Genomic DNA, 14,162 nt, shown 5'->3' on the forward strand with positions numbered 1-14,162 from the left:
CTCATCACTGCCATGAGTTGTCTTATTGCTTCCTTAGGTCTTTCCACCGCCATCAAATCTTGCTGTTCTCTTTCCCAGTGAAAGTTGGAACTTTGACTAAGATCTTTGCACAAGTCAATGTGACTATAAAAAGTGTTTAATTTTGAAAGAATGGTTGTCTGTTTAAAATCCTGTCTATAAGCCTTCAAAACTCTGCTCACATGTCACTTCCTTTCTGGTAGCTTACCTCTCAACAGTCCTGTGGCTATGATTCTCCATATTCCTGTTTTTACTTGTTCAGACTGGAGTGTGAATGTTTGTTTATGAGTCAGTCCCCTCCACTAGGTTGTAAATTTTTCCTCAAGGGCAAGGATTGTGTCTGTCTTATATACTATTGTGTGACCAGTGCCCAGTGCAGGGCTTGGCACCAAGTGTAAATATGTTAAATTTTAAACCCGATGTGCATTCAATGCCATGCGACTTTCCATTATCCCTGGGAGATGATTCTGAGTAACCTTTCCTTCAAGGAACTCTGCTTGGGACCCCTTACATCTCCTCTTAATTCTCCTGAATTCATAGTTCCCACCTGGACTCTAGGATGTCAGAGCAGAGGGATGCTGAGGCCATTTGGTCCCATCGACTTGTGTCGGTGGGGAAACTGCAGCCCAGGGGAGGACAGGGGCTTGCCTAAGCTCCTAATCACTAATGGGATGAAACCAAGTCTTACACCTCCCAGATCAGGGCTCATCCTATTAACTTCCTTCTTAGAGACTGGGACGCTGAGGCCCAGAGAGGGAAAGATGAGCACAGGTTCACGCAGCAAGTGAGGGGCAGAGCCAGAGTCTGGGAATTCTCTTGGCACACCCACATCTCCTGGGGACCGTCCCTTTCCTCTTGGGGACTTGAAATGCGGCTCAGTGGTGTCTCTTCCTTGAACCCAGGAACAAGAATTAAGACAGGAGAGGCGATTCAGGGGCCCTCTTCTGCAAGCTGATGGAGGCATGCACGAGTTTGTCCACCAGGGGGCACTACAGAGCCTCATCTGGAGAGTATCCTGGCTTCTTGAGGCTTCAGAGCCCTGGTTCAACCGCGCTTGCCCCAGAGGGAAAACTTGAGGCCCAGGGAGAAGGACTTGCTGGGGGTCGGTCACCCAGAGAGCTCGAGACAGACCCTGGCCTCCTGACACCAGTAGCTGCATCCCTGGGTGGCTAAACGGCCCTGCTCCCACCTCTGGGGGTGGGACTTCTTTCCTTCCTGGTCAGCAGGTGTCAGTGAAGGCTGTACTGGGTGGGCTGTGCTGAGCCAAAGCCCTGGCTGGCATGGCATGTGCTGAATCACACCCCATTACATTCCCTCTGTCCAAGGGTCCCTGCCCTCCGCCTACGCCCCTCCCCCCACCCCAGCATTGGCACAGGCCTTTGTGGTTTACAAAACACCGTCACACTCTCTGCATGTGAACTTTGTGCATGAAGACAAAGAGTGTGGGCCTGAGTTAGACAGGCCCGGGGTCCAGTCTCAGTCCAGCTACCAGCTGGTTGTGTGGTCTCAAGCATGTCATGCAATCGCTTTGTGCCTCAGTTTTCTTCTCTGTAAAGCAGGGATAATAGTAGTTCCCATCCCACAGCGTTGTTCAGATATTAAATTAGGTAAACACATCAAGTCATTGGAATGTAGTAAGTGGGAGATTTTTATCATGACTGAAAACTGGAGCCCTAGTGGCTCAGTGGTTAAAGCACTGGGTTGCTAACCAAAAGGTCAGCAGTTCGAACCCACCAGCTACTTTGTGGAAGAAAGATGTGGCAGTCTGCTTCTGTAAAGATTTAAAAAAAAAACCAGTGCCCTCGAGTCGATTACGACCCATAGCGACCCTATAGGACGGAGTAGAACTGCCCCATAGAGTTTCCAAGGAGCGCCTGGCGGATTTGAACTGCCGACTCTTTGGTTAGCAGCTGTAGCACTTAACTGTTACGCCAGCCTTGGAAACCCTTTGGGGCAGCCCTATAGGGTCACTATGAGTCCTAGCAGTGGGTTTGGTTTTTTGGTTTAAAACTGTACAAGAGTCCTGGGTGAGAGGCGATATTTCCTCTGCCTTACCAATGACAGAACTGTGGCTCAGAGAGGCCACACAGTGAACAATAATAATGTCACTTCATGCTTGAGTGCCAGGTATGATGGCCAGGCCACAACTCAGGGTACAAGAAATAGATGCTCATTTTTCTTCAGTACAGGGCTGTGTCTAAGTGGGGTGGGGGGTGAATTTAGGTAGAGCCAAGGCTTGGGTGAGCCCATGTGTTTCCCAGTCATGTGTCCTCACAGGTCACCTTGGGGACATCATTGTCCCTTTTGCTTTGAATGGCCCTTCTGGGGCCAGCGTCTCCCTCACCCCTTCCATGTTATTCTGGAGGGCAAGAGAAGTATCTGCAGAGTTCGGGTCATGCTGTGTGGCTCATGGTCTTCTGGTCTGTCTTCCTCTGGGCTCTGGCCACTATCCCCAGGCTCTACTCTAGGAGTGGATGGAGAATCCTCCTGGGGCCTCCCTGCCCTCACCATGCTCTCATTATCCCATCATCCTTCCTCTCCTTCCAGCCTAGAGAAGCCTTTTTCTAGCTTGCATAGCCCTGTAACCCCGTCTGCTGGCATTGGGAGGGGGACAGTAGGAAAAGGGCAAAATACCAGGAGAGAAACAAACGGATTAAGTCATTATTTCAATGCATACGTCTGGAGAACCTTTTTTGTAGCAAACACTATTCTAGGCCATGGTAGAGGGAAGGTCACAGCTATGAACCAGCAGACATGAACCTTGTTAAGGAGGACAGGAAGGGGCAAACAACGGTGGTTATTTTTGTTGCTGTTAGGTGCCGTCGAGTCCATTCTAACTCATAGTGACCCTACAGCAGAACAAAACACTACTCGGTTCTGTGCCATACTCAGAATGGTTGCTATGTTTGAGCTCGTTGTTGCAGCCACTGTGTCAATCCATCTTGTTCAGGGTCTTCCTGTTTTGCACTGACCCTCTGCTTTATCAAGAATTATGTCCTTCTTCAGGGACTGGTCCCTCCTGATATCATGTCCAAAGTACATGAGACCAAGTCTTGCCATCTTTGCTTCTAAGGAGCATTCTGGCTGTACTTCTTTCAAGACAGATGTGTTCTTTCTTCTGGTAGTCCATGGCTATATTCAATATTCTTTACCCACACCATAATTGAAAAGCATTGATTCTTCTTTGGCCTTCCTTATTCATTGTCCAGCTTTCACATTTGAAAATACTGTGGCTTGGGTCCGGCTCATCTTAGTCCTCAAAGTGACATCTTAGCTTTTTTAAGAGGTCATTTACTGCAGATTTGCTCAATGCAATGCATCATTTGATTTCTTGTCTGCTGCTTCCATGGGCGTTGATTGTGGATCGAAGTAAAACGAAATCCTTGCAACTTCAATATTTTCTCCATTTAAAATGATGTCGCTTATTGGGACAATTGTGAGGATTTTTGTTTTATGTTGAGATGTATTCTATACTGAAGGCTGTAGTCTTTGGTCTTCATCAGGAAGTGCTTCAAGTCTTCTTCACTTTCAGCAAGCAAGGTCGTGTCACCTGTATATTGCAGGTTGTTAATGAGCCTTTCTCCAGTCCTGATGCCCCGTTCTTCATACGGCCCAGCTTGTCAGATTATTTGCTCTGTATACGGACTGTATAAGTATGGTGAAAGAATACAACCCTGATGCATACCTTTCCTGATTTTAAACCACACAGCATCCTCTTGTTCTGTTTGAATGATGCTTCTTGGTCTATGTACAGGTTCCTTATGAGCACAATTAAGTGTCCTGGAATTCCCATTCTTTGGAATGTTATCCATAACTTGTGTGATCCATGCAGTGAATGCCTTTGTAAAACAGAGGTAAACATCTTTCTGGTGTTGTCTGCTTTCAGCCAGGGTCCATCTGACATAAGCAATGATATCCCTCATTCCATGTCCTCTTCTGAATCCAGCTTGAATTTCTGGCAACTCCCTTTTGATACACTGTTGCAACTGTTTTTGAATGATCTTCAGCAAACTTTTACTTGCGTGTAATTTTAATGATATTGTTCAATAATTTCTGCATTCTGTTCGATCACCTTTCTTTGGAGTGAGTACAAATATGGGTCTCTTCCAGTTGATTGGTCAGGTAACTCTCTTCCAAATTTATTGGCATAGATGAGTGAGCACTTCCAGTGTTACATCCATTTGTTGAGACATCTCAACTGCTTTTCCACTGAGCCTTGTTTTTCCACCCAGCCTTGTTTTTCGTCAATGTGTTCAGTGCAGCTTGGACTTCTTCCTTCAGTACCATGGTTCTTGATAATATGCTACCTCCTGAAATGATTGAAGGTCAACCAATTCTTTTTGGCACAGTGACACTGTGTATTCCTTCCATCTTCTTTTGAGGCTTCATGTGTCATTCAACATTTCGCCCATAGAAACCTTCAGGATTGCAACTTGAGGTATGAATTTTTTCTTCAGTTCTTTCAGCTTGAGAAATGCCGAGCATGTTCTTAACTTTTGGTTTCTATCTCCAGGTCTTTGCACATGTCATTATAATACTTTACTTTGTCTTCTTAAGCCACCCTTTGAAATCTCCTGTTCAGTTCTTATACTTCATCATTTCTTCCATTTGCTTTAGCTACTCGATGTTCAAGAGCAAGTTTCAGAGTCTCTTCTGACATCCATTTAGGTCTTTTCTTTCTTTCCTGTCTTTTTAATAACCTCTTGCTTTCTTCATGTATGATGTCCTTGACATCATTCCACAACTTGTCCGGTCTTGGTCATTAGTATTCAAGGCATTGAATCTATTCTTGAGATGGGTCTCTAAATTCAGGTGGGATATACTCAAGGTCGTACTTTGACTCTTGTAGACTTGTTCTAATTTTCTTCAGCTTCAACTTGAACTTGCATTTGAGCAATTGATGGTCTGTTCTGCAGTCAGCCTCTGGCCTTGTTCTGACTGGTGATATGGAGCTTCTCTATCGTTTCTCTCCGTAGATGTAGTCAATTTGATTCCTGTGTATTCCCTCCAGTGAGGTGCATGTGTATAATCTCTGTGGTGTTGGAAAAAGGTATTTGCAATGAAGAAGTCATTGGTCTTTCAACATCCCGTCATGCGCTCTCTGATGTCCTTTATATCATTGAGGCTGTGTTTTCCAACTACCAATCCTTCTTTGTTTGCAACTTTCACATTTCAGTCACCAGTAATTATCAGCGCATCTTGATTGCATGTTTGATCAACTTCAGACTGCAGAAGTTGGTAAAAATCTTCAGTTTCTTCATCTTTGGCATTAGTGATTGGTGCATAACTTTGAATAATAGTCGTATTAACTGGTCTGCCTTGTATGCATATGGGTATTATCCGATCACTGACAGAATTGTACTTCAGGGGACATCTCGAAGTGTTCTTTTTGATGTTGAATGAGACGCCATTCCTCTTCAATATGACATTCCTGGCATGGTAGACCATTTGATTGTCTGATTCAAAATGGCCAGTGCCAGTCCATCTCAGCTTACTAATGCCTAGGATATCGATCTTTATGTGTTGCGTTTCATTTTTGACGACTTCCAACGGTAGTCATAATGGCTAGCATTTACAGAGCCTTAGATCCCTGGGTGGTTCAAATGATTTGCACTTGATTACTAACCTAAAATTTGGTGGTTCAAACTCACTCAACAGCACAGTGGAAGAAAACCCTGGCTATCTGGGTCTGGAAAGATTACACCCGAAGAATCTCGCTGGAGAAGTTCTATTTCATAAAACATGGATCACCATGAGTCAGAATTGACTCACCTATGTGCTACCACCCGTCTATCAATTTGTCATGCAGTGGCAGCTTGCATGTTACTATGATGCTGGGAACTATGCCACCAGTATTTCAAATACCAGCGGGGTCACCCACGGTAGACAGGTTTCAGTGGAACTTCCAGACTAAGACAGACAGCTTGGAGATCTACTTCCAAATATTACCCAATGGAGATTTTATGGATCATGATAGAATATTACCTGATTAGTGCTGGAAGATGAGCCCCTTATGTTGAAAGGCAGTACACAATGGCCACAACAATGGTGCTGGACAAGTCAATGTTTTGTTATGTTGTACATAGGGTCACCACAAATCAAAGTCAACAGCAACTAACAGTAACAACCACCCTGTATGCCAGGCCTTGTGTCATCTTATTCACTTCTTCCAACAACACAATGATAAAAGTGCTGCTATTATCCTACTTTATAGGTGAGAAAACAGAGGCAGAGAGAGGTTCAATAACTTGCCCAAGCTGGTAGCTAATAGAGGGAGGATTCCAACCCAGGTAGTCTGAAAATAAAATGAAGTCATGGGATGGAGAAGGACTACTATATGTCAGCCGGTGAGATATATATATGTATATACATACATATATATGTATATATATTTAATTTTATTGTGCTTTAGGTGAAAGTTTATAGTGCAAATTAGTTTCTTATTCAAAAATGTATGCACGAATTGTTTGTAACATTGGTTACAATCTTAACAATGTGTCAGTACCCTCCCTCTTCCCATCGTGTTCCCCAGTTTTCCTGTCCCTTCCTGCCTTCTCGTCTTTGCTTTTGGGCAGCTGTTGCCCATTTGGTCTTGTATACTTGACTGAACTAAGAGCACATTCCTTATGTCTGTTATTGTTTGTTTTATAGGCATGTCTAATCTTTGGCTGAAAGGTGGACTTCGGGAGTGGCTTCCGTTCTGAGTTAGCAGGATATCCGGGGGTCACAGTCTCAGGGGTTCCTCAAATCTCTGTCAGACCAGTAGTCTGGTCTTTTTCTGTGAATTTCAAATTTGTTCTACATTTTTCTCCTGCTCTGTCTGGCACCTTCTATTGTGATCCCTGTCAGAGCAGTCAGTGGTGGTAGCCAAACCAGAACTAGTTCTTCTGGGCTCAGGCTGTGGAGGCTCTGGTTCATGTGGTCCATTAGTCCTTTGGACTAGTATTTTCCTCATGTCTTTGGTTTTCTTCACTGTCCTTTGCTCCAGACAGGATGGGACCAATAGGTGTTTCCACTTAGATAGCTGCTCGAAAGGTTTTAAGACCTCCAGACGCTACTCACCAAAGTAGAATGTGGAACATTTTCTTTATGAACTATGTTATGCCAGTTGACCTGGATGTCCCCCAAGACCATGGTCCCCAGCCCTGAGCCCCAGTAACTTGTTCAAGGTGTTTGGATGTGTCTAGGAAGCTTCTACGACTTTGCCTTGGCCTTGGTTGAGTTGTTCTGACTTCCCCTATATTAAGATTTTACATTGAGTTTTTATAATAGTGGCCTCACACAATATTTGTCCTTTTGTGGTTGACTTATTTCACTCAGTATCATGCGTTCCAGATTCATCCATGTTGTGAGATGTTTCGTGGATTCACCATTGTTCTTAATCTTTGCGTTGTATTCCATTGTGTGTATGTGTTTATCCATTCATCTGTTGATAGGCACTTAGGTTGTTCCCATCTTTTTGGTGTTGTGAATAATGCTGCAATAAATGTGAGTGTGCATATGTCTACTCGTATGATGGCTCTTATTTCTCTAGGATACATTTCTAGGACCAGGGTTGCTGGATCGTATGGTATTTCTATTTCCAGCTCTTTAAGGAGCCGTCATATCGTTTTCCACAGTGGTTGTACCATTTTACATTCCCACCAGCAGTGCATAAGAGTTCCAGTATCACTGCAACCTTTCCAACATTTGTTATTTTCTGTCTGATTTTTTTATTAGTGCCAGTAATGTTGGGATGAGATGGTATCTCATTGTAGTTTTGATTTGCATTTCTCTAAAGGCTAATGATAGCGAGCATTTCCCCAAGTGTCTGTTAGCCATCTGAATATCTTCTTTGGTGAAGTGTCTATTCGTATCCTTTGCCTGTTTTTAAACTGGATTATTCGTCTTTTTGTTGCTGAGGTGTTGAAGTATTTTATAGACTTTAGAGATTAGACCCTTGTTGGGTATGTTGTAGCCAAAAATTTTTTCCCAGTCCGTAGGTTCTCTTTTTACACTTTGGTGAAATCTTTTGATGAGCATAAGTGTTTAATTTTTAGGAGTTCCCAGTTATCTAGCTTATCTTCTGGTGTTTGTGCATTGTTAGTCATGGTTTATATTCTATTTATGTTATGTCTTACGGCTCCTACCATTGTCCTTATTTTTTCTTCCATGGTCTTTATCATTTTAGGTTTTATATTTAGGTCTTTGATCCATTTTGAGCTAGTTTTGTGTATGGTGTGAGGTATGGGTTCTGTTTCATTTTTTTACAAGTGGACATCCAGGTTTTTCAGCACCATTTGTTAAAAAGACGGTCTTTTCCCCACTTAATGGGCTTTACTCCTTTGTTGAAGATCAGCTGTCCATAGGTGGATGGATTTAAATCTGGGCTCTCGATTCTGTTCCATTGGTCTCTGTGTTTGTCATTGTACCAAGCTGTTTTGACTACTGTGGTGGTATAGTAGGTTCTGAGATGAGGTAGTGTGAGGCCTCCTACTTTGTTCTTTTTCTCCCATAATGCTTTGCTTCTCTGGGGTCTCTTTCCTTTCCATGTAAAGTTGATGGTTAGTTTTTTCATCTCATTAAAGAATGCTGTGGTATTTGGATCAGGATTGCATTATATCTATAGATTGCTTTGGGTAGAATTGATATTTTCACAACGTTGAGTCTTCCTATCCATGATCGTGAAATGTTTTTCCATTTATGTAGTTCTCTTTAGGTTTCTTGCAGTAGAATTTTGTAGTTTTCTTTGTATAGGTATAGGTCTTTTACCTATACCTATATAGGCGAATGTTTCCAGGATATATATATATATATATATTCCTAAGTATTTTATCTTTTTAGTGGCTATTGTAAATGGTATTACTTTCCTGATTTCCTTTTCAAAGTTCTCTTTATTGGTGTATAGGAATCCAACTGATTTTTGTGTGTCGATCTTGTATCCTGCTACTCTGCTGAATCTTTCTATTAGTTCCGGTAGTTTTTTTGCAAAATCTTTGGGATTCTGTATGTATAGTATTATATCATCTGTGAATAGGGATAGTTTTATTTCTTCCTTTCCAATTTGGACTCCCTTTATTTCTTTTTCTTGCCTCATTGTTCTAGCTAAGACTTACAGCATACTGTTAAATAGGAGTGGTGATAAAAGACATCCTTGTCATGTCCCCATTCTCAGGCGAATCATTTGAGAATGATGTTGGCTATTGATTTTGTATGGATGTCCTTTATCATGTTGAAGAATTTCCCTTCTATCACAATTTTATTGAGAATTTTTATCAGGAATTGGTGTTGGATTTTAGCAAATGTCTTTTCTGCATTGACTGAGATGATCATGTGATTATTTTATTTAATTTATGTGGTGGATTAAGTTGATTGATTTTCTAATGTTGGACTGTTCTTGTGTACCTAGTATGAATCCCCCCTGGTTGTGATGTATAATTTTTTTATGATGGTGAATTCTATTGGCTAGAATTTTCTTGAGAATTTTTGTATCTATAGTCATGAGAAATATCGGTCTGTAATTTTCTTCTTTTTTGTGGGGTCTTTGCCTGGCTTTGGTATCAGGGTTATGCTGGCTTCATAGAATGAATTCGGGAGTATTCTTTCCTTTTCTATGCTCTGAAATAGTTTGAGTAGTACTGGTGAGAGCTCTTCTCTGAATGTTTGGTAGAAGCTCCAGTGAAGCTGTCTGGACCAGGCCTTTTTGTTTTTTTTTTGGGGGGGGGGGTGGGTTTCTTTTATTACCTCTTCTATCTCTTCTCTTATTTTGGGTCTGTTCAGATTTTCTATCTCAGTTTGTGTTAGTTTAGGTACGTAGTGTGTTTCTGGAAATCTGTCAACTTCCTCTAGGTTCTCAAATTTGTTGGAGTTCATAGTACTCTATTATCATCCTTTTTATTTCAGTTGGGTCTGTTATAATGTCCCAATCTCATTTCTTATTTGGGTTGTTTGCTTCCTCTCCTGTTTTTATTTTTCAGTTTGACCAGTGGTTTGTTGATCTTTTCAAAGAACCAATTTTTGGTCTTCTCGATTCTCTCTGTTGTTTTTCTGTTCTCTATTTCATTTATTTCTGCTCTAATCTTTATTATTTCCTTTCTTCTGGTAGCTGTGGGCTTCTTTTGCTGTTCTCTTTCTATTTGTTCTAGTTGTACGGCTAATGTTTTGATTTTGGCCCATTTCTATTTTTTGATGTGTGTGTTTATTTCTGTAAATTGACCTCTGAGCACTGTCTTTGCTGTGTCCCAAAGGTTTTGGTATGATGTGCTTTCAGTCACATTTGATTCTAGGAATGTTTTGATTCCACCTTGATTTCTTCTATTACCCAGTTGTTTTTAAGCAGGGTGTTATTCAGTTTCCATGCATTTGATTTTTTTCCTTGCTCTTCCTGCTATTGGAGGTGATCTCTGAGCCAAGACCTGCCTAAGGATAAGAAGCAGCCATGCCTAGATCTGAGGGCCAAGCACTGCATGCAGAAGGAACACCAAGTGCAAAGGCCCTAAATGGAAATGAATTTGATCCTGTCAAGGGCCAGAAAGGAGGTCCCTGAGGCTGGGGGGCAGGAATGAAGGGGAGACAGTGATAGGAGGTGAGGGGAGGAGGACACAAACCTAAATGTGAAGGGCCTTTGTCAGCCCTGTGAGGAATATAAAACCTTCCAGGGGTTCACAGCCATCTCGGCCTCTTCCCTAGCTCTGGGCAGGGTCAAGTCCTATGCCTATAAATCCCAAGAGGTCATTATCTCTGCCTTGGCCAAAGCACCCACTGCATGGACCACCTTCAACTTCCCATTGGCCCTGGAACCCTGAAGACCTTCCAGTTTCCACGGGGCGGAGGACCAGAGGGTGGACTGGGACAGAGAATCTAGGACCAAGAGAAGCCCTTCCAGCTGATGGGCTGCTAGGAGGAGGTTCTGGCCCCTGAGTCAGAGGCCCTGAGCATTGGCTCAGTGGTGGTAAAAGGTACTTTGACTGGGGTCATTAAGATCCCCAAGCCTTGATCACCTGGCCCTGAGCCAAACTGCCCCATTGGCCCCACCCTCAGCTTGCTGGCCTGACCTCTCCCCACCCCCTAGTGACAGGAGAGTCCCCTCTGAGGGCCCTAATTAGTGCCTCCTCTCCTGGATTCCAGGGCTTTGTCCCTGTCCCCAATCAGAGGAACAGCTCCTTCCAGGGACCAGGAGTTGATCCCACCCCTCTCACTTTCCCAGATCCTGGAGGTTCAGCTTAGGCCAGTGCAACCACTGCTACCAGTACCTCAGGTCCTGCCATGGTGAATTTTCACCCATGGGTGTCTTTGCCCATGCTGTTCATTCTACTTGGAATGCCTTTTTAACTTCTGTTTACAGTGAAAATTCCTCCTGCCTTATTCTTTAAGAGGTCCCTGGGTGACACAAATAATTTGTGCTCAATTACTAACCTCAAGATTGCAGGTGTGAGCCAGGGACAGATTGATTACCCAGTAAGCAGGGAAAGTACGGCCTTACTTGTAAGTATTTACTAACCTGTAGTGAACAGCTGGTAATCCATCTGACAGGGATCATGAATTTGAAAGGAGGCTTTGTTTCTGTAGGTAGGTGTTGTGGAGTCGGGAGAGAGACAGATGCCAGCCATACCTAGAAGCAGAAGCTTGGACGAGGTGAAAAAATGTGAAATTGTACACTACAGATTAGTAAGTAAGCCTGTGTTTACCTTGCTTATTGGGTAATCCGCCCCTGGTTTGAACCTACCCAGCGGCACCACAAAAGACAGTCCTGGCAGTATGCTTCCGTAAAGATTAGAGCTAAGAACAGTTCTACTCTGTAATACGTGGGTCACCACTAGTCAAGATCAACTCAACAGCAGTGAGTTTGGTTTTTATTCTTCAAGGTATGACTTAGGTGTCATTTCTTACATTCATTCATTCTTTTATTTCATTTCATTAATATTCGTATTCATTCATTGAATGTACATTCATTTCATTCATACAGTTCCTCTCTCCTTCCTTCCTTCCTTCCTTGCCTCTTTCCTTTCTTCCTTCTGTTTTTGCCAGGCACTGGGGCACCAGAAGAGGCAGGACAGATTCTGAGGTCAAGGAGTTTATTGTCCTGGATGAGCGGCAGAAGGTAAACAAGGAGGACTTACATGACACGCTTTGCAGGGCCCAGGGCAAAATGAAAATGTGGGCCCTTTGCTCATAAATTATTAAGAATTTCGAAACAGTGACAACGGAGCTTTAAACCAAGTATGGGACAGTGTGCGACTGCACACATCACACACCAATGAAGCTGGTGCTGTAAACAAGTCATTCCATCACAGAGAGGTGGAGAGTGAGCCCAGAAGTCACTGGGGAGAAGGTGACGTGCACAATTGCCAGGCCATTAGGAGAGAGGTCAGATGGCTTCTTTTGGAAACTGCAAGCTGTCCAGACAATGGTAAGAAGGGGCCAGAGGAACGACTGGCATCAACCATGCAGGTCTTTATTCCATGGGTGATAGGAACCATCCATAGTTTAAAACAAGCAAGTGATCATATTTGTCTTTTAAAAAGATTATTCTGATAGCAAATAAATAATAAACACCAGTAAACATATGAAAAAATGTTCAACCTCACTGAAAAAACAAAACCAGTTGCTGTTGATTACGACTCATGGTGACCCCATGTATGTCACAGTAGAACTATTGTTCTGTAGAGTTTTCAGTGGCTAATTTTTTTGGAAGTAGATCACCAGGTCTTTATTCTGAGGCTCTTCTGAGTGGATTCAGACCTCCAACCTTTCAGTTAACAGCTGAGCCTGTTAACCATTTCTTGTAGAGATTAGTCCCAGGGATTCCTTCAACTTTAGTTAAAAAAAAAAACCTTCAGCTTTACTAAAAAAAAAAAAAAATAGTAACCGAAAATTAATAGAAAAACAGTCAAAACAGCTTTCCAATCCACCATCTGTTGTGGAACTTCTCTGCCAAAATGCAGATTTTTGTAAAAACCCTAATAGGGAAGACCATCACTCTCGAGGATGAAACCTTGGCTACAATAGAAAATATATAAAGGCCAAGATCCAGGAAAAGGAAGGAATTCCTCCTGATCAGGAGGAACCTTTGCCAGCAAGTGACTGAAAGATGGATGTAAGTTGTCTGACAGCAATATTCAGAAGGAGCCCACTCTTCATCTTGTGTTGAGACTTTGTAGTGGTGCAAAGAAAAGAAAGAAGTCTTACACTACTCCCAAGGAAAATAAGCATAAAAGGAAGAAGGTTAAACTGGGTGTCCTAAAATACTATAAGGTGGATGAGAATGGCAAAATTAGCTGCCTTCGTTGGGAGTGCCCTTCACGTGAATGTGGCTATGGCTAGTCTCTTTGATAGACATTGTCACTGTGGCGAGTGTTGTCTGACCTATTGCTTCAACAATCCAGAAGACAAGTAATTATGTGTGGGTTAGTAAAAGACATGAGCTAAAAACAATACAAGAAACAGAATACTATGGCGCAAACAAAAAAAGTAATGTGGCAAAAATGGTGAAAAGGAAACTCTCTCCACTATGGTGGGCTTATAAATTGGTACAGCTTTCTGGTGGTGCTGTGCTTGAAAAGCCCTGAAAATGAGCATCCTAACATATTTTGGGAAGGATATTTAAGAAACTGGTTCCCAGGGCTGCTTCTGGGGAGCGGGGTGGCTGAGAGCAGGGAAGGGAGCAAGCTTTACTTTTCATTGCACACCATTTGGGACTTCATACCATGTGCATAGGTAACCTTTGCAAAAAATTTTAAATGCATATTCTTTTACCAGGAGCCCTGGTAGCACAGTGGTTAAAATAATTGACTGCTGACTGAAAGGTCGGCAGTTCGAAACCACCAGCAGCTCTGCGGGAGAACAATGTGGTAGTCTGCTTCCGAAAAGATTTACAGCCTTGGAAACACCATGGGGTTGCTGTGAGTTGGAATCAACTGGACGGCAGTGGGTATTCTTTAACTAGATAACCCCATACCTATGAGCTATTCCTAAACCAACCAAAAAACCAAACCTATTGTCATCAAATAGATTCTCACTTATAGCAACCCTATAAGACAGAAATCCATAGAACTTCCAAGACTATAACCTTTATGGAAGCAGACTGCCTCATCTTTATCCCGCAGAGTGGCTGGGGGTTCGAATGGCCAACCTTTTGGTTAGCATGTGAGTGCTTAACCACTGTG

At 42.8% G+C, this 14,162-nt stretch overlaps 1 pseudogene; it reads left to right on the forward strand.

The window, feature by feature from the left end:
- The first annotated feature begins 12,935 nt into the window (after nt 1–12,935).
- On the forward strand, nt 12,936–13,656 carry LOC126071690 (ubiquitin-40S ribosomal protein S27a-like; annotated as a pseudogene).
- The last annotated feature ends 506 nt before the right edge of the window (nt 13,657–14,162 follow it).

The sequence above is a fragment of the Elephas maximus genome, chromosome 3 (genome assembly GCF_024166365.1).
Source record: "Elephas maximus indicus isolate mEleMax1 chromosome 3, mEleMax1 primary haplotype, whole genome shotgun sequence".
Lineage (NCBI taxonomy): Eukaryota > Metazoa > Chordata > Mammalia > Proboscidea > Elephantidae > Elephas > Elephas maximus.